Source organism: Moschus berezovskii, chromosome 7, assembly GCF_049115385.1.
Source record: "Moschus berezovskii isolate FMDL1 chromosome 7, NW_MosBer_1.0, whole genome shotgun sequence".
Classification (NCBI taxonomy): Eukaryota; Metazoa; Chordata; class Mammalia; order Artiodactyla; family Moschidae; genus Moschus; species Moschus berezovskii.
Window position 1 is genome coordinate 94,057,034 of NC_142466.1, and position 24,201 is coordinate 94,081,234.

General features: G+C 40.2%; 1 protein-coding gene and 1 pseudogene across 3 annotated transcripts in view; one reads left to right on the plus strand and one right to left on the minus strand.

The window, feature by feature from the left end:
- The window catches only part of AUH (AU RNA binding methylglutaconyl-CoA hydratase), a 202,921-nt gene that overhangs the window by 32,117 nt on the left and 146,603 nt on the right, over positions 1-24,201 (plus strand). The gene's annotated exons all lie outside the window — the stretch shown is intronic.
- On the minus strand, positions 21,160-21,282 carry LOC148777419 (small nucleolar RNA SNORA70; annotated as a pseudogene).

Consider the following 24,201-nt stretch of genomic DNA (forward strand, 5'->3'; position numbering starts at 1 on the left):
GAGTGTGAGTTATACCCAGACTCTCTGTGCTTTTCACTGTCTCAATTTCTGTGTCTTGAAATTGCTTAGCTAAATTTATTCCTAAATATTGTATATTTTTGATGATACTGTAAAGTGACCTTTCATAATTTAGACTCTTAATTTTTATTGCTGCTGTTGCTGCTAAGTCACTTCAGTTGTGTCTGACTCTGTGTGACCCCATAGACGGCAGCCCACCAGGCTACTGTATGGAAATACAATTGATTTTTATATATTGACTTTGTATCTTATAGTCATATTAAACTCACTTTTTGGTTCTAGGAATCTCTTTTTGTAGATTCTTTGGGATTGTCTCTGTAGATATTCAAATCATCTGTAAATAAAAAGAAAGTTTTACTTCTTCCTTTCAATTATGTTGACTTTCTGTTTGATTCTTATTACATCGGTTAGGACCTTCTTTACAGTGTTGAGTACAAGTGGTGAGAATGTTAGGGGGAAGGTTTTATTGCTGTTTTTTTGTTTTGTTTTATTGTTTTTCAAGTCATGAATTGTTGAGTTTTATCAAATCTTTTTTTGTTTTTGCATCTATTTTGATGATTATATGGTTTTTCTTTCTTTTAATATGGTGAATTGATTTTCAAATATGAAACAGCCTTGTATTCCTGGAACACATCCTTCTTGATCATGATGTATTAATGTTTTTATATGTTGCTGGATTTGATTTGCCAAAATTTTGTTGATGAATTTTGCAACTTTGTTCATAAGGGAAGCTACTTTGTAGCTTTTTTTTCTTGTAATATTCCAGTCTGTTTTGGTGGTAAGGTGTTGCTGGTCTCATAAAATGAATTGGGAAATATTCCAATTTGTTTCTTCTATTTTATAGGAAGAACTTGTGTATTATAGTGTTATTTCTTTGTTGTTCAGTAAAATGCACCAGCAAAGCCATCTGGTCTAAGAGTTTATTTTGTGGGAAGATTTTTAACTATGAATTTAGTTTCTTTAGTAGATATAGGACTATTCAAGTTATCCATTTCTTTTTAAGTTTTGATAAATTGTGTCTTTTAGGAAATTATCTGTTTTATCCAAGTTTCCAGTTTTATTGGCATGAAGTTGCTTGTTATGTTCCTTTTGTTGTCATTCAGTCTCCCAGTTGTGTCTGGCTCTTTGCAGCCCCATGGACTGCAGCACACCAGGCCTCTGTCCTTCACCGTCTCCCGAAGTTTCCCTAAGTTCATGTCCATCGCATCGATGATGCCATCCAGCCATCTGATTCTCTGACACCCTCTTCTCCTTCTGACCTCAGTCTTTCCTAGCATCAGGGACTTTTCCAGTGAGTCAGTTGTTCACATCAGATGACCAAAATACTAGAGTTCAGCATCAGCATCAGTCCTTCCTATGAGTATTCAGGGTTGATTTCCCTTAAGATTGACTGGTTTGATCTCCTTACTGTCCAAGGGACTCTCAGGAGTCGTCTCCAGCACCACAGTTCAAAGGCATCAGTTCTTTGGCGCTCTGCCTTCTTTATGGTCCAGCTCTCAGAACCCTGTGTGACCACTGGCAGGATCATTGCCTTGACTATATGGACCTTTGTTGGCAGAGTAATGTCCCTGTTTTTCAACACACTGTCTAGGTTTGTCATAGCTTTCCTGGCAAGAAGCAAACATCTGATTTCATGTCTGCAATCACTATCTGCAGTGATTTTAGAGCCCCAAAAGAGGAAACCTGACACTACTTCCACCTTTTCCCCTTCTATTTGCCATGAAGTAATGGGGCTGGATACCACGATTGTAGTTTTTTTAATGTTTAAAGTCCGCTCTTTCACTCTCCTCCTTCACCCTCATCAGGAGGTTAGTTCCTCCTCACTTTCTGCCGTTAGAGTGGTATCATCTGCTCATCTGAAGTTGCTGATGTTCCTGCCACCTATCTTGATTCCAGCTTGTAACTCATCTAGCCTGGCATTTCTCATGATGTGCTCAGTGTATAGATTAAACAAACAGGGTGACAGCCCTGTCGTACTCCTTTCTCAATCTTGAACCAATTAATTGTTCCATACAGGGTTCTGACTGTTGCTTCTTGACGCACATACGGGTTTCTCAGGAGATAGGAAAGATAGTTTGTTATTCCCATCTCTTTAAGAGCTTTCCACGGTTTATTATGATCCATACAGTCAAAGACTTTGGCTTAATCCATGAAACAGAGGTAGGTGTCTCTCTGGAATTCCCAAACTTTCTCTGTGATCCAGCGAATGTTGGCAGTTTACTCTCTGGTTCCTCTTCCTTCTCTAAACCCAGCAGATATCTGCAACTTCTTGGTTCACATAATGCTAAAGCCCAGCATGAAAGATTTTAAGTATGACCTTCCTAGCATGGGAGATGAGTGCAATTGTCCGATGGTTAGCACATTCTTTAGTACTACCATTCTTGGGAATTGGCGTAAGGATTGACCTTTTACAATCCTGTGGTCACTGCTGGGACTTCCAGATTTGCTGACATAATTAATGTACCACCTTGATGGGATCATCCTTTAGGGTTTTGAATAGTTGTACTGTAATTCTTTTACATCCACTAGCTTTATTAATAGCAGTGCTTCCTAAGGCACACTCGACTTTGCTGTCCAGAATGTGTGGCTCTGGGTGGCTGACCACACCACTGTAGAAATCTGGTTCATTTGGATCTTTTTTATACCATTCTTCCGTATTTTCTTTCCATCTCTCCTTGATCTCCAGCATCTACTAGGTCTCTACCGTTTATGTCCTTTATTGTGCCCATCTTTGGTTAAAATGTTCCCTTGATATCTCCAATTTTCCTCTAGTTCTTCCCCTTCTGTTGTCCAGTTTCATACACTGTTCATTGAAGAAGGCCTTCTTGTCCCTTTGTGCTGTTTTTGGAATTCTGCATCTGATGGGGTATACTTGCCCTTTCCCCCGTTCTCTTCACTTCTCGTCTTTCTTCAGCTATTTTCAGGGTCCTCTCAGATAACCACTTTACCCTCTTGCTTTTCTCTTTCTTTAGGATGGTTTTGTTCGCTGCCTTCTGTACAATATTATTGTACAATATTATCTGTCCATAGTTCTTCATGTACTTTTGTCTACCAAATCTAATCCCTTGAATCTATTTGTTACCTGCACTGCAGATTCATCGGGGATCTGATTTAAGTCATACCTGGCTGGCCTAGTGTTTTTCCCCACTTTCTGTAGTTTAAGCCTGAATTTTGCTATGAGCAGCTGATGATCTGAGCCACTGTCCACTCTCGGTCTTGTTTTTGCTGACTGTATACAACTTCTCCATCTTTGGCTACAGTGAATGTGTAATCAGGGTGATTTTGGTATTGGCTATTTGGTGATGTCCATGTGTAAATTCATCTCTTGTGTTATTGAAAAGGGTATTTGCTATGACCAATGCATTCTCTTGGCAGAATTCAGTTAGCCTTTGTCCTGCTTAGTTTTGTTCTCCAAGGTCGAGCTTGCCTGTTATTCCAGGTGTCTCTTGACTTCGGACTTTTGCATTCTAATCTCCAGTGATGAACAGAATATCTTCTTTTTTGGTGTTCGTTCTAGGAGGTCTTCTAGGTCTTCATAGAACTGACCAACCTCAGCTTCTTTGGTATCGGTGGTAGGGGCATAGACTTGAATTACTCTGATATTGAATTGCTTGCCTTGAAAACCAATCGAGATCATTCTGTCATTTTTGAGGTTGCACTCAAGTATTGAATTTTGGACTCTCTTGTTGATTATAAGGGCTACTCCATTTCTTTTATGGGACTCTAGCCCACAGTAGTAGATATAATGGTCATCTGAATTAAATTTGCCCATTCCTGTCCATTTTAGTTCACTGATTCCTAAGATGTAGATGTTTATTCTTATCGTCTTGTGCTTGACCACATTACAATTTAACCTTGATTCCAGGAACCTGACATTCCAGGTTCCTATGCAATACTGTTCCTTGTAGCATTGGATTTTACTTTCATCAGCAGACACATCCACAACCGAGCACTGTTTCTGCATTGGTCCAGCTGCTTCATCCTTTCTGGGGCTATTAGTAGTTGTCCTCCGCTCTTCCCAAGTAGCATCTTGGACACCTTCAGATCTTGGGGACTCATCTTTTGGTGTCATGTCGTGTCCTTTTATACATTCATGAGGTTCTCACAGCAGATATACTGGGGTGGTTTGCCATTCCCTCCTCCAGTGGATCATGTTTTGTCAGAACTCTCCACTATGGGCCATGTGTCTTGGGTGGCCCTACCTGGCACGGCTCATAGCTTCCATCGAATTATGCAAGCCCCTTCGCCATAACAAGGCAGTGATCTGTGAAGGGGATATTCCGTTATTATCCTTTTAATGTCTTTTTGAACCTGTAGTGATGGTTCCTCCTTCATTTTTGATATTGATTATTTGTATCTTTTTTCAAAACTTCTGGCAAAACATTTATTACTTTTCTTGATGCTTTGAAATAACTGGCTTGGTTTCATTGTTTTTTCTTTTCTGTTTTCTGTGTCATTAATTTTTTTTAATAATTTTCTTTTCTCTGCTTTGGGTTAAATTTACTTCTCATTTTATAACTTCTTGATGTGGAACTTCCCTGGTAAAGGTTCAGTGGTAAAGAATACATCTGCCTACAATCTCTTCAAAACTTTTCTCAGTGCCTTTCTTTTTTTCTTCCTTCTCTGGGACCCCTATAACTGGAATGTTGGTGGGTTTCATATTGTCCCAAAACTCTCGGAGGCTGTCCTCAATTCTTTTCACTCTTTTTCCTTTATTCTGCTCCTCAGAAGTTATTTCAACCATTTTATCCTCCAGCTCACTTACGCGTTCTTCTGCCTCAGTTATTCTACTATTGGTTCCTTCTAGAGTGTTTTTAATTTCAGTAGTTGTTATTCACAATTCTCATGATGTACTCTTCATGTAAGTTAAACAAGCTGGGTGACAATATACACCTTGATGTACTCATTTCCTGATTTGGAACCAGTCTGTTGTTCCATGTCCAGTTCTAACTATGGCTTCCTGACCTGCATACAGGTTTCTCAGGAGGAAGGTCAGGTGGTCTGGTATTCCCATCTCTTGAAGAATTTTCCATAGTTTCTTGTGATCTACACAAAGGCTTTGGCTTAGTCTATAAAGTAAAAGTAGATATTTTTCTGGAACTCTCTTGCTTTTTGGATGATCCATTGGATGTTGGCAGTTTGATCTTTGGTTCCTCTGCCTTTTTTAAATCCAGCTTGAACTTCTGGAAGTTCATAGTTCACATACTGTTAAAGCCTGGCTTGAAGAATTTTGAGCATTACTTTGCTAGCCTGTGAGATGAGTGCAATTGTGCAGTAGTTTGAGCACTCTTTGGCATTGCCTTTCTTTGGGATTGGAATGAAAATTGGCCTTTTCCAGTCCTGTGACCACTGCTGTTTTCCAAATTTGCTGGCATATTGAGTGCAGCACTTTCACAGCATCATCTTTTAGGATTTGAAATAGCTCAACTGGAATTCCATCACCTCCATTAGCTTTGTTCGTAGTGATGCTTCCTAAGGCCCACTTGACTTTGCATTCCAGGATGTCTGGCTCTAGGTGAGTGATCACACCATTGTGGTTATCTGGGTCATTAAGATCTTTTTTGTATAGTTCTTCTGTGTTTTCTTGCCTCCTGTTCTTAATATCTTCTGTTTCTGTTAGTGAAGTGAAGTGAAGCCACTCAATCATGTCCGACTCTTTGCAACTGCAAGGACTGTAGCCTACCAGGTTCCTCAGTCCATGGAGTTTTCCAGGCAAGAATACTGGAGTGGGTTGCCATTTCCTGCTTCTGTTAGGTCCATACCATTTCTGTCGTTTATTGTGCCTATCTTAGCATGAAATGTTACCTTGGTATCTCTAATTTTCTGGAAGAGATTTCTAGTCTCCCATTCTATTGTTTTACCTATTTCTTTGTATTGATCACTGAGGAAGGCTTTCTTATCTCTCCTTGCTATTTGGAACTCTGCATTCAGATGAGTATATCTTTCCTTTTTTCCTTTGCCTTTTCTCTTTTTCTCCTTTGCCTTTTGCTTCTCTTCTTTTCACAGCTACTTGTAAGGCCTCCTTATACCACCATTTTGCCTTTTTGCATTTCTTTTTCTTGGGGATGGTCTTGATCTCTGCCTCCTGTACAAAGTCATGAACCTCTGTCCATAGTTCTTCAGGCACTCTATCTTATCAGATCTAATCCCTTGAATCTGTTTGTCACTTCCACTGTATAATCATAAGGGATTTGATTTAGGTCCTACCTGAATGGTCTAGTGGTTTTCCCTACCTTCTTCAATTTACGTCTGAATCTGGCCAGTAAGGAGTTCATGATCTGAGCCACAGTCAGCTCCCAGTGTTGTTTTTGCCAGCTGTATAGAGCTTCTCCATCTTTGGCTGCAAAGAATATAATCAGGCTGATTTCGATATTGACCATCTGGTGATATCCATGTGTAGAGTCGTGTGTTGTTGGAAAAAGGTGTTTGCTATGACCAGTATGTTCCTTGGCAAAGCTCTATTAGCCTTTGCCCTGCTTCATACTATACTCCAAGGCCAAATTTGCCTGTTACTCCAGGTATGTCTTGACTTCCTACTTTTGCATTCCAGTCCCCTATGATACAAAGGACATCTTTTTGGGGTGTTAGTTCTAGAAGGTCTTATAGGTCTTCATAGAACCATTCAACTTCAACTTCTTCAGCCTTACTGGTTGGGGCATAGACTTGGGTTACTGTGATATTGAATGGTTTTCCTTGGAAACAAGCAGAGATATTCTGTCGTTTTTGGGATTGCATCCAAGTATTGCATTTTGGACTCTTTTGTTGACTATGATGGCTACTCCATTTCTTCTAAGGGATTCTTGCTCACAGTAGTAGATATAATGGTCATCTGAGTTAAATTCACCCATTCCAGTCCATTTTAGTTCACTGATTCCTAAAATGTTGATGTTCATTCACTCTTGCCATCTCCTGTTTGACCACTTCCAATGTGCATTAATTTCATGGACCTAATATTCCAGGTTCCTGTGCAGTCTTGCTCTTTACAGCATTGGACTTCACTTCCATCACCAGTCACATCCACAACTGGGTATTGTTTTTGCTTTGGGTCTGTTTCTTCATTCTTTCTGGGGCTATTTCTCCAATGATCTCCAGTAGCATATTGGGCATCTACCAACCTGGGGAGTTCCTCTTTCAGTATCCTATCCTTTGCCTTTTCATACTGTTCTTGGGGTTCTCAAGGCAAGAATACTGAAGTGGTTTGCCATTCCCTTCTCCATTGGACCACGATTTGTCAGAACTCTCCACCATGACCTGTCTGTCTTGGCTGGCCCTATACTGCATGACTCATAGTTTCATTGAGATAGACAAGGCTGTGGTCCATGTGATCAGATTGGTTAGTTTTCTGTGATTGTGGTTATCATTCTGTCTGCCCTCTGATGGAGAAGGATAAGAGGCTTATGGAAGCTTCCTGTTGGGAGAGACTGACAAAGGAGCAAACTGGGTCTTGTTCTGATGGGTGGGGCCATGCTCAGTAAATCTTTAATTCAGTTTTCTGTTGATGGGCAGGTCTGTGTTCCCTCCCTGTTATTCGACCTGAGCCTGAACTATGGTGGAGATAATGAAGATAATGGGGACCTCTTTCAAAAGGTCCCATGCATGTACCGCTGCACTGAGTGCCTCCAACCCTGCAGCAGGCCACCGCCAGCCCATGCCTCCGCTGGAGACTCATGGACACTTAAGGGCAAGTCTGGGTCAGTCTCTTGTGGGGTCACTGCTCCTTTCTCCTGGGTCCTGGTATGCTCATGGTTCTGTTTGTGCCCTTACAGAATCTGTTTCCCCAATCCTCTGTAAGTTCTGGTGGCTCTAAGGTGGGGTTAATGGCGACCTCCTCCAAGAGGGCTTATGCTGTACCCAGGTCTACTGCACCCAGAGCCCCTGCCCCTGCAGCAGTCCACTGCTGACCCGTACCTCCACAGGAGATGCTCAAACATAGTTCTGTCTCAGTCTCTGTGGGATCTGTGGGTCCTGGTGTGCACAAGGTTTGTTTGAGCCCTCTGAGGATCTCTGGTGGGTGTGGGGTTTGATTCTAAATGTGATTTCACCCCTTCTACTGTCTTGCTGGGTCCTCTGTGCTCTTGGACGTGGGGTATCTCCTCAAAGTCACTCCAGTGCCGCAAAGCCGCCGCTTCAGCACCTACTGTCTTGTTGGGGCTTCTCTGCCCTTGGACGTGGGGTATCTCCTCAAAGTTGCTCTAGTGCCACGTAGCTGCCTCTCCAGCACTGTGCAGCCACCACTCCAGTGCCTACCGTCTTGGTGGGGCTTCTCTGCTCTTAGACGTGGGGTATCTCCTCAAAGTTGCTCCAGTTCCATGCAGAGAGTCACTTATAAGATAAACCCAAGGAGAGACATGTCTGGACACACATTAATCAAGCTAACAGAGATTAAACACAAAGAAAGAATATTAAAAGCAGTAAGGGAAAAGGAACAAGAAACATAAAGGGAAAACCCGTACCATTAACAGTGGATCTTTCTGCAGGAACTTTGCAGGCCAGAAGGGGATGGCAGGATATATTTAAAGTACTGAAAGAATAAAGGCTACAACCAAGATTACTATACGCGGCAAGAGTCTCAGTCAGAATTGATGGAGGAGTCAAAAGCTTTACAGACAAACAAATGTTAAGAGAATTTTCCACTACCAGACCAGCTTTAGCAAATACTGAAGGAACTTATTTAGGCAGTAATCACAAGAGAAAGGAAAGACCCACAAAAACAAACCCAAAACAAGAAAATGCCAATAGGAACATAGGTATCAATAATTACTTTAAATGTAAACAGATTAAACACACCAACCAAAAATACAGATTGAATGGATACAAGAACAAAACTCATATACTGCCTACAAGAGACCCACTTCGGACATAGAGACACATGCAGTCTGAAAGTAAAAGGATGGAAAAGAATATTCCATGCAAATAGAAACCAAAAAAAAGCCAGAGTGACAGTTCTAATTTCAGACAAAATAGACTTTAAAGAATATTGCAAGAGATAAAAGAAGGGCACTACATAATGATCAAGGAAACAATCCAAGAAGACATAACAATTGTGAATATTTATGCACCCAACATAGCATCTCGGTACATAAGGCAAACACTAACAGACATAAGAGGTGAAATTGGCAGTGACACAATAATAGTAGGGGACGTGAACACCCCACTTAACAAATGGACAGACCATCAACATACAAAATCAGTAAGGAAACACAAACATTAGACCTTAAATGAAACATTAGACCGAATGAACCTAATTGATATCTTCAGGACATTCCATCCAAATGCAGAACACACTTTCTTCTTAAGTGCACATGGAATATTCTCCAGGATAGACCACATCTTGACCACAAATCAAGCCTCAGTAAATTTAAGAAAATTGAAATCGTATCAGGTGTCTTCTCTGACCACAACACTATGAGACTAGATATCAACTCAGGCAAATAGGTGGGGAAACAATGGCAGACTTTACTTTTTTGGGATCCACAATCACTGCAGATGGTGACTGCAGTGTTGAAATTAAAAGATGCTTACTTCTTGGCAGGAAAGCTATGACCAACCTAGACAGCATATTAAAAAGCAGAGACATTTCTTTGCCAACAAACATCTGTCTAGTCAAGGCTATGGTTTTTCCAGTAGTCATGTATGGATGTGAGAGTTGGACTATAAAGAAAGCTGAGCACTGAAGAATTGATGCTTTTGAACTGTGGTGTTGGAGAAGACTCTTGAGAGTCCCTTGGACTGCAAGGAGATCCAGCCAGTCTGTCCTGAAGGAGATCAGTCTTGAACATTCACTGGAAGGACTGATGCTAAAGCTGAAACTCCACCTGATGCAAAGAGCTGACTCATTTGAAAAGACCCTGATGCTGGAAAAGAGTGAAGGTGAGAGGAGAAGGGGACGACAGAGGATGAGATGGTTGGATGGCATCACTGACTCAATGAACATGAGTTTGAATAAACTCTGGGAGTTGGTGATGGACAGGGAGGCCTGACGTGCTGCAGTCCATGGGGTCGCAAAGAGTTGGACATGACTGAGTGACTGGACTGAACTGAACAACTCAGGAAAGAAACTGCAAAAAACACACTCATGGAGATTAAATAATACATTACTAAATAATGAGGAGATTACTGAAGAAATAAGACGGGAAATCAAAAGATTCCTAGAAACAAATGACAATAAAAACACAACAACCTTGGCCTATTTACAGTAGGTCCTTTACCTAGTACATTATATCGGGCCATCAAGAAGATACTAAAAGGCTTTTCAATAGGGCTGGGTGTTGCAGGGTGGGGGAGTGCTGTGATTAAGTGTTAGGCTTTCAGTGAGCCTATACATCTGAAATGTGAAGTTCACAAGTGTTTCTCAGTGGTTTTCTTTTTTTTTTTTTAACCCTTAGGTGGGACTGGATGACTGAATGGACTGGAATTGGGTATTTCCCTTCCTCCTGGTCAGTTCAGTTCAGTCGCTCAGTCGTGTCCGACTCTCTGCGACCCCATGAATTACAGCACGCCAGGCCTCCCTGTCCATTATCAACTCCCGAGTTCACTCAAACTCATATCCATAGAGTCAGTGATGCCATCCAGCCATCTCATTCTTTGTCGTCCCCTTCTCCTCCTACCCCCAGTCTTTCCCAGCATCAGAGTCTTTTCCAGTGAGTCAACTCGTTGCATGAGGTGGCCAAAGTATTGCAGTTTCAGCTTGCTGCTGCTGCTGCTAAGTCACTTCAGTCGTGTCCGACTCTGTGTGACCCCATAGACGGAAGACCACCAGGCTCCCCTGTCCCTGGGATTCTCCAGGCAAGAACACTGGAGTGGGTTGCCATTTCCTTCTCCAATGTGTAAAAGTGGAAAGTGAAAAGTGAAAGTGAAGTCGCTCAGTCGTGTCCGACCCTTAGCAACCCCACGGACTGCAGCCTACCAGGCTCCTCCATCCATGGGATTTTCTAGGCAAGAGTACTGGAGTGGCTTGCCATTGCCTTCTCCGGCAGTTTCAGCTTAGGCTTTGGTTAATTAGTTTCCCCTGAAGGCAGACTTTGTTAAGGACAGAGTGCTCTGGTATTTAAAAATGGTTCCTTTTCGTCTTCCTCTGTCAGAAGGGAGAGGGGATTTTTCTCCAGTATTTACTTTGAGAGGCTGGTTAGGCTTTCGGAGGTAACTCTCACAAAATTTTTGGGTACCACTAGAGTTTTTAATCCTCAGGGTTAAAATAGAGAGGGAGATAGTGGGAGAAGGAATAGAACTACAGGCTAAATATCCCCAAATGCAATTGTAGAAATACATTCAAATTTATTACCTATCATGGTGAATGCAAGTATACTAAATTCTTTAATTAGAAGATAAGTAGTAGCTGACTTAAGAAATTATCACTAAGCTACTCATAAGAAACACCTAAAACATAAGGATGTTGAAAGTTGAGTAGAAAAAGACATACCAATCTAATACTGACTAAAAGAAAGCTGGTAAAGCTGGTATAACTGTATTGATATCAAATGAAATAGATTTTCAAACAAATTTTTATCAGAATAGTAATTATTAGAGATAAAGAAGGTCACTAGGTAATGACAGAAGTTTTAGATTTCCCTGGTAGAATGATGATTCTGAACTTTTATGCTGTTAGAAGCAGCCTCGAAATATACAGTGTACAAATTCATGTCACTGTAAGGAAAAAAGGACATACCCATCACCATAATCGGATTTTTTTTTTAGTACCTTTCTTAGTTATTAATAGATTAAACAAGAAAAAAGAAAGTCTATTTGAATAGAAAGAATGTTTGTATAGGTTAATAAACTTAACCTTTATTATCATCAGAGTCCACTGGACCCAGATTTAGTTTACTAGTTTCTTTTTTGAGCAGTTCTACTTGGATTTGTTGGATTGATGCTTTATGGCTTTCTTTCTGTCTTAGAGGTCTTCTGAAGAACAGAAAATTTACTTTAAGGCTTCCCTGGTGGCTCAGAGGTTAAAGCGTCTGCCCCCAATGCGGGAGACCCAGGTTCGATCCCTGGGTTGGGAAGATCCCCTGGAGAAGGAAATGGTAACCCACTCCAGTATTCTTGCCTGGAGAATCCCATGGACGGAGAAGCCTGGTAGGCTACAGTCCACGGGGTCGCAAAGAGTCGGACACGACTGAGCGACTGAACGGAACGGAACAGAATATTAAAACTCCTTTTCTCTTAAGTGTATACTGTATGGGTCCTTTGGACCTTTTTATGAATCTAAGATGCTGTGGGTTCTTATATCACTTTATCTGTGTATAGGTAATTTTATTATCCTAGAGTAATTTTTATCATCACTCTTTAATTATTCTCAACTATATTAAGACTAAAATAAAATGAAAGGATGATGGAATCATCTAGAAAGATGTTATAGTAGTCAAGTCATTACTATTGCATTATCTTTGATTTTATTACATTAGCTCAAGAGTTGCACATATTTTAAGAAAATATAAATGAAGTCTGGAGGTACCATCTTTGTAGTCATTTTAGTTTTCATTGAACACAACTGAGAATTTAATAGTTTTCATTTTATACATGTAATGGTACAAAAGTAGAAAAGTTGACAGAGGAAGGCATTTCAGCTATGAAATGGGTAAAATAATGGTTAACAGAGGCAGCAGATTCTAGGCCCTAATTATTATGGTGAACTTGATCATATGAATGAAGTCTTAGACTGTGAGTCACCAAATAGCAAAATCCTAGATGAATTTTCTCTGAACTCAAGAATTGATGAGTGACCAGTGTGTTTCTGCAGTGTTTTGTGATAAGAAGTTGGGCTCTTCAGTTTTGCTAAAAGAATATGTGACTTATTTTTGCTTACATATAATGTTGTACATGAACATTTACTTGATACAGCTTATAATTGAAGAGGGTTGAATTCAAGTGTGTATACAAAGGTGATAGGAAGTGAATACATGATTTAGGAAAGAAAGCAAAACATTGGCTTGGATCATTTTGATGTATGTTTATAAATCTAAAAATGAATATTTTTATAACCAAGGAACAAATAATGTGGCTGTCCTTCTTAGGAAGTTTATGAGACATCAACATTTTTAAAAAGCACTGCATTTCTACAGTGCAGATTCTAGAAGAAGCCGAAGTGATGATTATCTAATAGAGATATAATTGAAATTTGGAATCAGATTTTAGAAAACTATTTGTCCCAGATTCATGAATGTCAGTTGGTGACCAGTTTCATTCTCTTTTTATGTGTGTTTGTGTGTGTGATGTGTGTAAGTGTATATATACACACATTATGCATTTGTAGTTATGTGTATGTATCATACACATATCTGTACGTACTAGGAAATATAAAATAAAAATATGGATTTTCTGTATTTAAATTTTGATTAAACTTTTCAGTTAATTTGCTTTTTTACTATATCCTTTTATTTTTCTGTAAATTATGGGCTGGGTGCTTAGTTGCTCAGTCATGTCCGACTCTTGGGACTCCATGGACTATAGCCCGCCGTGCTTCTCTGTCCATGGAATTTCCCAGGCAAGAATACTGGAGTGGGTTGCCATTTCCTTCTCCAGGGGATCTTCTCAACCCAGAGATCAAACCTTCATCTCTTGCATTGGCAGGCAGATTCTTTACCACTGTGCCACCTGGGAAACCCCCATGAATTATTTATAAAATGACCTAAATATTAAATAAAATACAAAGAGTCTATCAGCCCAGCTGATTAAGGGTGTTGATTATTTTTCCTGGCCTGCTGAGGGTTAATATATTGTACCTGTGTGGATCATTGCCCTCAGCAGTTGATGACTGTGCATCTCTTTCAAGTGCACATGAAATATTCATGAAAATTAGCCATCTGCTTGGCTGTAAAGCTTCCACAGATTTCAAAGACTGAGTTCTGTGACTACAGGCAGTTAAGATACAAGTCATTTACAAAAGGTAATTAGGAAAAGTCCCCTACAGGGGGAAATTTAAAATAACTTCTAAATAACTTACAGCTCAACAAAAGGAATCTGAATGTAAATTAGAACATATTCAGAATTAAATTCTAACAAAATACTTTAAAAGTTGTATAATGTAGTTAAGATTATAAATGCTCAAGATGAATAAACTAAGAATCCAATTTAAAAAAATGACAAAAGTGATTACAGAATAAACTCAGAGTAGAAGGAAGAAACTGAAGGTGAACATAAACTTATGACATGGAAAATACTCAGTAAGTACCAAGAATAATAAAGTCCAAAGCTGGTTCTTTGAAAGTCAGAAAGTCAAATTTCTGGTAATATTTATCAATGGTGAGGGAATAACTAAACAATATTCAGATTGAAAAAGGATGCCATAGGTATAAATTTCCAGAGATTAATTTGGTAAAATAATATTAAGAATAACTGATGTCAATGAATTTGATATTTTAAATGGACTAGGTAAACTATTGGAGAATAAAACTTTACCAAAACCAACTTAAGAAATTGAAAACTTAACTAGTCTTATAACAATGAAAACTCTTGGTCTCCATGACTGCAGAGGAATATTCTGTTCACACATTTCATGAAACAGTTAATTCCAATCGTACATATATTACTTGATAAGTAAAAAAGAAAGACCTTTTCTCAGCTGTTTTTGTGAGACTGGGATAACACTACTACCACCACCGTGCAAGAGCAGTACAGGAAAGGAAAACAGATACATCTTCTGGTCTTAGATGGGCAGCTCCTCAGGACAGTGTCTCCTCCATCTAATGCTTTTTCGAGGTTAAGATGAAGATTGGGGCACCTGGAAATCCTTGCTTGTCTTGACCTGATGTTTTGTTTGGATGGAAGAGATTAAAGCCTATCTGGAGTGGGAGCACAGAAGACCACGGTGCTTTGGATTGATAGTACATGTCCATAAACTGAAACAATTCTGAAATGATGACTTTGTTCACTGTACAGTAATGTTCTACAAAATTGGGATATTTCATCGTTTACCGTACTGAGAAAAGTTCAGCTTAAAACCACCTTCTCTCACCCTTTGGATGAGCGGAACTAAGTGTGACAGTGCCAGGCACTGGTGATAATGTAGAGTAGTGCATTGCTGGTGATAGTATATGGAGGTGGAAATACTTTGGAAAAACAGTTGGTATTAACTTTTAAACATCATTGCACTTCACATGACCCAGCAACTACATTTCTGAGGGAAATGACTTAAAGCAGTGATTGCCCCAGACTGCGGTTGTGATCTCCTCTAGCCATTCTGGAGATACAGATTGTTTTAAAGGAATCTAGCTGATAATACAACTTATATGCATTTTTTTTCTTAGAACTTTTCAGTCTGATCTGCTGTTTAACTTTACTGTCTTCTCTTTCATAGTTGCCCCCCACCCCTCTTTTTTTGCTTCCTTGCTTCAGGGAGGGAGAAAGCTATGAATTGCCGTAAAATAACTGTTTACAATACCCACGTTGAGAATTTCAACTAGGATCCTAACTTTGGCAGTGTCCAGTTCTTTGTTTGCAGCATGATTTAAAGACAGTGTAGTTTTTATGGAATTGTTAAATGCTTCTTGATTACTATGTGATTTTTCAAGAGCTGACTCTAAAGAAGTTGAAAGAATTGGGAGACATTGCTGAAATAGTCTACCCACAAGTGACTTCATTTATACATATATGAAATAATAAAAGGAGGGCAGGTAGTCTCATCTGTCTCTTTGAGATAACATTTTCCAAAAAAGTTTACTTTTAGTACCTAGTTGTCAGATATGTATTTTTGCTTCAATCAACTGTATGCTAAATTATACTTGTAATCAAAAGTCAATCCAGAGGGAAACTTTTAAACTTAGTGCTTTATGGTTACAAGGAATTTAATAAAAATAAGTTCTATTTGTATATATGTTTTGTTGTGTAGAAATGTGACAGAGTGATCAAAAGAAGATTTTTAAGCATAAAAGCTGATGGTACCAGGAAAAAAATCACAGAAAAGTATTACAGGAAGATAACACTTTATAAAATTGTTCATAAAGAAAGTAAATTATGTGGTATTTCTGTTGTGAGGCAAGGATTTGTGTGTTGTTTTAGACATGAATGATTGAGAATCAGTCACTGTGGTATGTAGATTCTGCTGGATACGTTGATAATGATATAAATCAATTGTATTTTAAGGTGCCAGTGTTTATAGTGTACTGCGATCTTTGCAGCTTTTATTTTTAAAAACTATATGTATATTTATTTTTATTTATTTATTTTTGGCTGCACCAGGTCATCGTTGCTGTGCACAAGTTTTCTCCAGTTGTGGAGAGCATGGACTACTTTCCAGTTGGAGTGTGTGGGCTTCTCACTGCGGTGCCGGCTTCTTTTGTTGTGGAGCAGGGGGTGTAGAGCGTGTGGGCTTCAGTAGTTGCAGTGTGCAGGCTCTAGTTGTGGTACGCAGGCTCTGGGGCCTTTACATAGCATCTCAGTTCAGTGCAGTTCAGTCGCTCAGTCGTGTCCGACTCTTTGCGACCCCACGAATCACAGCACGCCAGGCCTCCCTGTCCATCACCAACTCCCGGAGTTTACCCAAACTCATGTCCATCGAGTTGGTTATGCCATCCAGCCATCTCATTCTCTGTTGTCCCCGTCTCCTCCCACCCCCAATCCCTCCCAGCATCAGACTCTTTTTAAACTTAAATTATGAAAAACTTTAAATGTCAGTATAAAAATGTTCAAGGGAGTATATTGTCTTTCGAAATTCTGTGCTGCAGTAATGGAAACAAAAAAAGTTGAAGACCACTGAATATTATCATATTAGATAATAGATCTCAGGGGGATTGTAACACTCAGTGGGGAACATACTGGAATCTGGACTGGCATTTTTGTTTGTCATGATGATTGAGGGGCTTTACTGTCATCTGATTATTGGGAGCCAAGGAAGCTAGATATCCTGCAGTGTACAACAAACAATATTATAGTTGTTTCCCATAAGTTTTCTGAAGTCTTACTGGACTGCTGCTGCTGCTGCTGCTAAGTCGTTTCAGTCGTGTCCGACTCTGTGCGATCCCACAGACAGCAGCCCACCAGGGTCCCCCGTCCCTGGGATTCTCCAGGAAAGAACACTGGAGTGGGTTGCCATTTCCACGGCAAATATAAATGAGTAGAAATTTACTGCATAGTACTCAAAAGCATATTCAAAAGAAGGAATTTATTTTTTTTAAAAAGCCCAAGAATTTTAAGAGAGGACCATTTTAGTGGGCAATATTTAAATGAAATAGATACTCTCTCAGAATTGTTAAATAATGTATTAACTCTGTGCATTGTCTTCTTGGGGTATTACCTTTCTAATTACTGCATGTTTAGTTGAAAAGAGTTTGCAGTACAGGAGCAATATAAGTAATTAAAATATGTAACTTAGAACCAAATATTAAATTATCAGGAACTTACAAACTACAGATATCTCACTGACTTTTATTATACTTTGTCAGTAAGAACAGTGTGATCATACTATTTAATATTGTAAGGTGGTTCACATCTTCTACTCCGGATTCAAATTTCCTGATTGTTTTACTCCTGAACATTTATTACTTTTTATGTAGGTTATTTATTATACTTATTTTTACTGTCTTTTTGTCCCTTTTACTTAGAGACATTCTGTAAGAGGAGAGATTGGAAGACAGAAAGAGCAGCCCTTTTGAGGAGTCTGGCTTATTAAAAAGGAGTCTGGCTTATTAAAAAAAAAGAGAAAATTGGTGGTAGCTGGATCAGGTAATTGTGTATGGGGATCAGGAATTTTTTTTTTCACTTGTCTTTTGGGGCAGGAAATTAGGATTTATTGGTAGTTGCGAGTAAGGAGGGAAAAATGCAGGCTTTCATGAGTGCAGGTTCTGCCATTTGTCCTGTGGGCCACAATTAGAAGTGTATTCAGTTCAGTTGGTTCAGTTCAGTCTCTTTAGTCGTGTCTGACTCTTTGCAACCCCATGAATCACAGCACGCCAGGCCTCCCTGTCCATCACCAACTCCCAGAGTTCACTCAAACTCATGTCCATCGAGTTGGTAATGCCATCCAGCCATCTCATTCTCTGCCATCCCATTCTTCTCCTGCCCCCAATCCTTCCCAGCATCAGAGTCTTTTCCAGTGAGTTAACTTGTCGCATGAGGTGGTCAAAGTATTGGAGTTTCAGCTTTAGCATCAGTCCTTCCAGTGAACACCCAGGACTGATCTCCTTTAGAATGGATTGGTTGGATCTTCTTGCAGTCCAAGGGACTCTCAAGAGTCTTCTCCAGCACCACAGTTCAAAAGCATCAATTCTTTGGCAATCAGCTTTTTTCACAGTCCAGCTCTCACGTCCATACATGACCACTGGAAAAACCATAGCCTTGACTAGATGGGCCTTTGTTGGCAAAGTATTGTCTCTGCTTTTTAATATACTATCTAGGTTGGTCATAACTTTCCTACCAAGGAGTAAGCGTCTTTTAATTTCATGGCTGCAGTCAGCATCCACAGTGATTTTGGATCCCCCAAAAATAAAGTCTGACACTGTTTCCACTGTTTCCCCATCTATTTCCCATGAAGTGATGGGACCAGATGCCATGATCTTTGTTTTCTGAATGTTGAGCTTCAAGCCAACCTTTTCACTCTCCTCTTTCACTTTCCTCAAGAGGCTTTTTAGTTCCTCCTCACTTTCTGCCATAAGGGTACGTGGAACAACAGACTGGTTCCAAATAGGAAAAGGAGTATGTCAAGGTTGTATATTGTCACCCTGCTTATTTAACTTATATACAGAGTACATCATGAGGAACGTTGGGCTGGAAGAAGCACAAGCTGGAATCAAGAAATTTATTAGGTTGGTGCAAAAGTAATTGCGATTTTGCATTGTTGAACTTTGCCGTTTTATATTCAAATACATTCTTAAATAAATGTTTTTATGTTATACATGACTTTAATATTCATTTCCAGCTTTATTTATTTATTTTTTTGCTAATGACTTATTCGGAGAAGGCAATGGCAAGCCACTCCAGCACTCTTGCCTAGAAAATCCCATGGACGGAGGAGCCTGGTAGGCTGCAGTCCGTGTGGTCACTAAGGGTCAGACATGACTGAGCGACTTCACTTTCACTTTTCACTTTCACACATTGGAGAAGGAAATGGCAACCCACTCCAGTGTTCTTGCCTGGAGAATCCCAGGGACGGGGGAGCCTGGTGGGCTTCCGTCTATGGGGTCACACAGAGTCGGACATGACTGAAGTGACTTAGCAGCAGCAGCAGCAATGACTTATTACTTGCTGTTTATGATTTTAGACTGTAGAAATAATATTAAGACAAAAAGCAAATCTGAGCAGTTTTTTGAGTTCAGAATGGATCATACAGCAGTGGAGACAAATCACAGCATCAGCAGTGCCTTTGGCCCAGGAACTGCTAACGGATGTAGAGCACAGTGGTGGTTCAGGAAGTTTTGCAAAGGAGGCGAGAGCCTTGAAGATGAGGAGTGTAGTGGCCACCATCAGAAGTTGACAATGACCAGCGGAGAGCAATCATTGACACTTGTCCTCCTACAACTACACAATAAATTGTCAAAGAACTCAGGGTTGACCATTCTATGGTCATTCGGCATCTGAAGCAAATTGGGAAGGTGCCTTGTGAGCTGATCGCAGGTCAAAAAAATCATCATATTGAAGTGTCATCTTCTCTTATTCTTTGCACCAATGATCTGTTTCTCTGTCAGATTGTGATATGCAACAAAAAGTGGATTTTATATGACAACCAGTGGCAACCAGCTCAGTGGTTGGACCAAGAAGAAGCTCCAGGGCACTTCCCAAAGCAAACTTGCACCAAATAGTCATGGTCACTGGTTGGTGGTCTGCTGCCCAGTTGATCCACTACAGCTTTCTGAATTCTGGTGAAATCATTACAACTGAGAAGTATGCTTGGCATATCGATGAGATGCAGCGAAAACTGCAGTGCCTGCAGTCGATATTGTCAACAGAAAGGGCTCAGTTCTTCTGCATGGCTATGTCTTATCACACATTGAACAACCGGTTCTTCAAAAGTTGAACAAACTGATCTACAAAGTTTTGCCTCATCTGCCATATTCACGTGATCTCAGTACTGACTACCACTTCTTCAAGCACCTTGACAGCTTTTTGCAGAGAAACCACCTCCACACCCAGCAAGAGGCAGAAAGTACTTTCCAAAAGTTCTTTGAATCCTGAAGCATGAACTTTTAAAAAAAAATTAATTATTTTAATGGGAGGGTAATTACTTTCCAGTATTGTGGTGTTTTTTGCCATACATCGACATGAATCAGCCACGGGTGTACATGTGTCCCCCCCATCCTGAACCCCACCTCCTGCCCCACCCCACCCTTCTGGGTTGTCCCAGAGCACCGGCTTTAAGTGCCCTGCTTCATGCATCAAACTTGCACTGGTCATCTATTTTATGTTTGGTAATATACATGTTTCAATGCTATTCTTTCAAATCATCCCATCTTCACCTTCTCCCACATAGTCCGAAAGCCTGTGCTTTACATCTGTGTCTCTTTTGCTGTCTTTCATATAGGATTGTCATTTACGTCTTTCTAAATCTCATATATATGCATTAGTATACTGTATTGCATTTCTCTTTCTGACTTACTTCCCTCTGTATAACAGGCACCAGTTACATCCAACTCGTTCGAACTGACTCACATGTGTTCTTTTTTATAGCTGAGGAATATTCCATTGTGTATATGTATCACAACTTCCTTATCCATTTGTCTGCTGATGGTTGCTTCCATGTCCTAGCTGTTGTAAACAGTGAAGTATGAATTTTTTATGCTACAGAAATAAGCAGACATTTCTTGTTGGTAAAAATGTGTTGATTGTAATGGTTCCTATTTTGATTAATGAAGATATATTTGAGCCTGCTTATAATGATTTAAAATTCACATCTGAAACCATAATTACTTTTATACCAACCTAATATTTGACTACTCATCATCCAGGATGATCCACTTTACTGCTACCATGTCTTCAGATTCATCCACTTCTTGGAGAGGTGGCTCTTCAGGGGCCGAGGAACTTGAACGTGGCCCTGTGTGGGGCCTTAGTCATTTGTTCCTTGTTTTGCAGCTTGGTGCAGATGGGCATCATAACTTGGTCAGTGTGGACCCTGGCCAGTGTGCACTGTGGCTTTCCAAAGGCACCCTGCGTACCTGTCTGGAACTTAGACTGGGGACACCAGGATGTCAGACATGAGTGTCCACTGGAAGGGGCTGTCTTCAAGGTACTTTAAGGCAACTGGCCGTATGTGCTACTGAAGAGGCTGCATTTTCCAGCCATTGCACAACAGGCCCACGCAGAGAAAAGAAACACAGTGTACCTGATTGGCTGCAGAAGGAATTTTGTCTTCCCTGGTGGCTCAAATAAAGAATCCACCTGTCAGTTCAGGGGACTCAGGTTTGATTCCTGGGTTGGAAAGATCACCTAGAGAAGGAAATGGCAACGCTCTTCAGTGTTCTTGCCTGGGAAATCCCATGGACAGAGGATCCTGGGGGGCTGTAGTCCATGGGGTCACAGAAGAGTTGGACATGACTTAACGACTCAACAACAACAACATCATGTAGGAAAATTGCATAAAGTTTAAGTAATAAATTTCTACAAAATGAACTCACCTGTGCAGTCACCACTCAAATTAAGGAATGAACACTACCATTACCAGTATACTGTAATCCATTCCATACGCATTTTCCTATCATTAACCATCTCTTACCCAAAAATAATGGAGATTTTTATGATTTTTATTACCAAATTCTAATTTTGCCTGTTTTCAAACTTTCTGTAACTAAAAATATCAAGTATGTATTTTTAAGGTTGTGACTTTTCCTCAACATGTTTGTGGGATTCATTGCATAGTCTTCATCTGGGAATAGTATATTCATATTCCTTGTGGCAGTATTTTATAGTTTATTCATTTTGCTGTTGATGATTGTTTGGGGGGGTGTTGTTTTCAGCTATTCTGAATAGGCTTCTGTGAAGAATGGGCCCAGTTCTTCTGCATGGCTACGTCTTATCACACATTGAACAACCAATGCTTCAAAAGTTGAACAAACTGGTCTACGAAGTTTTGCCTCATCTGCCATACAGTACAGGACATTGCCTGCAAGATAGGAGACATGGGTTTGATCCTTGAGTTGGGAAAATAGATCCCCTGGAGAAGGAAATGGCTAGCTACTCTAGTGTTCTTGCTTGGGAAATCCCACGGACAGAGGAGCCTGCTGGGCTACAGTCCATGGGGCTGTGAGAGTCCTACATGACTGAGTGACTAAACAACCACCAGACCTTCACCAGCACTTTAGCACTGTATTGCTTATAAACCTATCTGTGTCTGTAATTGGTGTTTCCTTGATGATAGTTGTTGTTTAGTCCCCAAGATCATTGAAAAAGCCATGGAGTTCCAGAAAAACATCTGTTTTATTGATTACACCAAAGCCTTTGACTGTGTATATCACAACAAACTGTGGAAAATTTTTAAAGAGATGGGATTACTAGACCACCTTATCTGCCTCCTGAGAAATCTGTATGCAGGTCAAGAAGCAACAGTTAGAGAACTGGACATAGAAAAACAGACTGGTTCCAAATCGGGAAAGGAGTGCATCAGGGCTGTATATTGTCACCCTACTTATTTAATTTATATGCAGGGTACATCATACGAAATACCAGACTGGATGAAGCACAAGCTGGAGTCAAGATTGACAGGAGAAATATTAATAACCTCAGATACGCAGATGACACCACCCTTATGGCAGAAAGCCAAGAAGTACTAAAGAGCCTCTTGATGAAAGTGAAAGAAGAGAGTGAAAAAGTTGGCTTAAAACCTAACATTCAGAAAACTAAGATCACGGCATCCGGTTCCATCACTTCATGGCAAATAGATGGGGAAATAATGGAAACAGTAGCAGACTTTGTATTTGGGGGCTCCAAAATCACTGCAGATGGTGACTGCAGCCATGAAATTACAAGACGCTTGCTCCTTGGAAGAAAAGCTATGACCAACCTAAATAGCATATTTAAAAGCAGAGACATTACTTTGCCAACCAAGATACGTCTAGTCAAGGCTATGGTTTTTCCCTTGGTCATGTATGAATGTGAGAGTTGGACTGTGAAGAAAGCTGATCGCCAAAGAATGGATTCTTTTGAACTGTGGTGCTGCAGAAGACTCTTGAGAGTCTCTTGGACTTCATGGAGATCCAACCAGTCCATCCTAAAGGAGATCAGTCCTGAATATTCATTGGAAGGACTGATGCTGAAGCTAAAACTCCAATACTTTGGCCACCTAATGTGAAGAACTGACTCGTTTGAAAAGACCCTAATGCTGGGAAAGTTTGAAGTCAGGAGGAGAGGGGGACGACAGAGGATGAGATGGTTGGATAGCATCGTTGACTCAATGGACATGAGTTTGAGCAAGCACCAAGTGTTGGTGATGGAAAGGGAAGTCTGGCGTGTTTCAGTCCATGGGGTCGCAAAGAGTCGGACACAACTGAATGACTGAATGGAACTGAGTCCCCAAGTCGTGCTCAACTCTTTTGCAGTGGTCCCAGCCTCATTTATTGGAATGTTCCAGCAGTGCCATCTTTGTCATAAGTCAAGCAGGTCTTTTCTGGACTTGCTGTTCTGTTCCTTTGCTCTGTTTCTCTATCTTTGAGTAAACATCACATTTTGTTATTTACTATAGCTTTATAATAATTTTATTTTAGTATAAATTCTCCAACTTTTTCTTCTTCATGGCTTATTTATTGGGCTTTTGCATATCTACTTTGTCAACTTCTAAGAAGCGTTAGGATTTTGATTGGTACCACATTGAATCTATTAATTTGGAGAGAATTTACATCTTTTAGTACGGAGTCTTCTCACACATGATGAAAACAATATATTCCTCCGTTTATTTTATTGTCGTTGTGCCACTGGGTCATGTCCGACTCTTTTTCCACCCAGTGGACTGTAGCCCACCAGGTCCCTCTGTCCATGGGATTTCCCAGGCAAGAATACTGGAGTGGGTTGACATTTCCTTCTCCAGGGAGTCTTCCTGACCCAGGGATCAAACCTGGGTCTCTTTCTTGGAAGGTGGATTCTTTACCTCTGAGTCAACAGAGAAGCCCCTCCATTTATTTAGGACTTATTTAACGTAGACTTTGTAAGTTTTTTTTTTAACCAGTTATTTATTTTGGTTATGTGAGGTCTTACTTGTGACATGCAGCTTCTCTGTTTGTGGCGTGTGGACTCCAAGGTGTATGTGCTCTGTAGTTTACAGCACAT